The following is a 2,820-nucleotide window of genomic DNA, read 5'->3' on the forward strand; positions in this document are numbered from 1 at the left end:
GCCATCAAGAATCGAACCTGTGACCTCACCCTTTAACCACTGTGAATTCACGAACAAAAAAAAATGAAAAGAAAATGGGTCTGGGGGGAATCGAACCTGGCTATTGATTCGCGAGAAGGGAAAAAGAAAATGGGGCTAAGGGGAATCAAAATGATGTTCATGAAAAATAAAAAGGGGTTGTGGGGGTTCGAACCCACAACCCTTCGGCCAATTTAAGAGGAAAATCAAGTAGAGAATTAAAAATATATTATTAATTTTGGGGTTTAATATAGAGTCCCAATATCATGGAGATTAAAAATAAAATCAATGAAAATGTAAAGTGTTATCCAAGAGATTCGAACTTGGGTTCCTTTGCCCAAACTTCCATATTGATACATAAGTCATATGTGAACAAAATATCCAAGAATAATGCCACCTACTTATATCAAAACAAGATCTTGGCATATATACAAGATGCATAAGTCTTGTACTACATAGTCTTACGAATGTATGGATTACTTAACGAACTATGAATGAAGCCTCATGGCTTATATGTATAGACTCATAAGTCTAACATACATTTAAAAGTAAGTGAACCTAAGATGTATGTAATGAAATGAACAATGAAATGATGAAATGAACAAAGAAATGATAAACGAACAAAGAAATGATGAAATGAATAATGAAATGATGAAAACCTAGAAGGGTTCAGAGTGTAATACCCTAGATGGCCAAGTGCATTGGCATATGATGAAATGAACATTCACGTAAAATGGTTTGAGTAATCAGGAAGAGCAAATGTGCTAATGTTAATGAATGTGGTGACAACATGATATGAGGCTAATGTAAAAGATGAGAGCAAATCTCAATTGATCCTAAGTAAATATTACCAAAACGTACTAACCTATGAAAGTGTGAAGTAAATGAAGAGACAAGTCTCTATGAACACTCTAATGAAAGTATTGAGATTAACACACTTAATACTAATGATGAGATGGTGAATCATCTAATGATCTATGATGTCCTCATACTAGAAGCCAACTTCCATGACATATGAGATGAATGAAATGGAACTTTATACTAAGCACCGATAGGCTAGCTATGAGCGGTGATGCCTTCTTTCGGAAAGCGCGGAGGTTCACTTAACTGAGATAAGACTGTCCGGCTTGCCGGGTATGGGTTTCCTTATATCTCCTAGTATTCGAACCTATACAGCCAATATAGGGATCTGGTGGGGTTAAATTCCCATGTACGCTAGCATGTTCAGGGTCACTTTGGCCGGTGATTCCACCTCTTTTTGGTGTGGGGGAGACACTGGATTTCATGATGCTCACATGATCTATGTCGTTTAAAATTAAAGTTCCCAATGAATGTAGGAGGCCAGCCTCAAATGAAGCACGTAATGAAATGAATGATAAAAAAAGGGTTAGGATAGGATAATCAAGAGGTGAGGTAGACTCAGGTAATGACATTAGGTTATTATTGATCATTGCACAACAAACCCGATGAAAGTCTTAAACTACACCCTATGTATAGCTGTTGTCCACTCTAGCCTATGAACGAAATGAAATGAAGTACGTAAGAATGAATGAAGCAGACTCTGTGTTTGCTAATGAAGACTCCCTATTTGAGGTCCCATATGTTGAGCCCTCATTTTGGAAAGTCTTAATGTCAAGTCCATGATTCCAATATCTCATGGCATATGAATGCATGATATGAAAGAAGTTATGTGTTATATATTATGTGCTGTGTGCAATATGATATTTATGATGATGCATGTTACTCTCATGGCATGACTTTCCTAATCCCAAATCGGGAAGCTCATGAACTTTTTTAATCAAAATTTGGAAAGTTCACTGACTTTCATAATCCAAACTTGGCAAGTCCACTGACTAGACTTCCCATAATCATGTTGTTGGGGAAGAGCTATTCTTTCTCATGCATGTCCTTGGTGTATGTTGCATATACCCATACTTAGTACAAGTGTGTACTAACCCTATACAAACTTTACTATTTTAGGTGCAGGCTCAGGTGGATGATAGAGCTACAGGATCATCACTGCAGTTATTCCAGACGTTCAGCATTCATCCGGTTTTGGTAGGTCCTCATGCTTCCGAGGATGCTACTGTTTTATATTCTAACTTTGTTTTAGAGTTGAGCTAGTAGAGCATGTTCCACTAGTGTTTCTTTCCTGTTTTTATTCAGACTATGTATTGGTGCCATTTTGGCGATTATACACTTAATAAAAATTGAACTATTTCCTTCTGTTGCTTATCTCATAATATTAGATGGTTGATGGTGAACAATTATGTATTAATGAGGATATTTTATAAGTATGTTAAGAAACAAAAAGTTTCAAATTTTCCGCAAAAATTAACCTATGTAAAGTAAGAATGACTTAAGTAGGCTTGTCTGTGACCTCTGAGAGGTCAACGACGCCGATCTCGTCTGAGGTCTGGATTCCAGTCGTGACACAAATCTCCACCAAATTTGTACATTTTTCCATAATCCATTGTTCCTTGAAAATAGCGTAGAGAACGCTTTTTGCAACTCCAAAATGCACTTGGATTGGTTCTTGCATGAATCTGGATAATAAACTAGCAGCAACCATAATATCTGGCCTTGTTGAAGTAAGATATAGCAAACTTCCAATAAAACTCCTATAAGGTGTGCTATTAACTTTCTTTTCTCCATCATCTTTTCTAAACTTCTCATTTGCTGCTAATGGTATGACCACATGCCTGCAATCCATCATTTTGAATTTTTGAAGAATACTTTTAGTATACTTCTTTTGAGAAATGAAAATTCCTTATTTCACTTGAGAAACTTCGATGCCCAAGA

This window comes from Solanum pennellii, chromosome 9, assembly GCF_001406875.1.
Source record: "Solanum pennellii chromosome 9, SPENNV200".
Lineage (NCBI taxonomy): Eukaryota > Viridiplantae > Streptophyta > Magnoliopsida > Solanales > Solanaceae > Solanum > Solanum pennellii.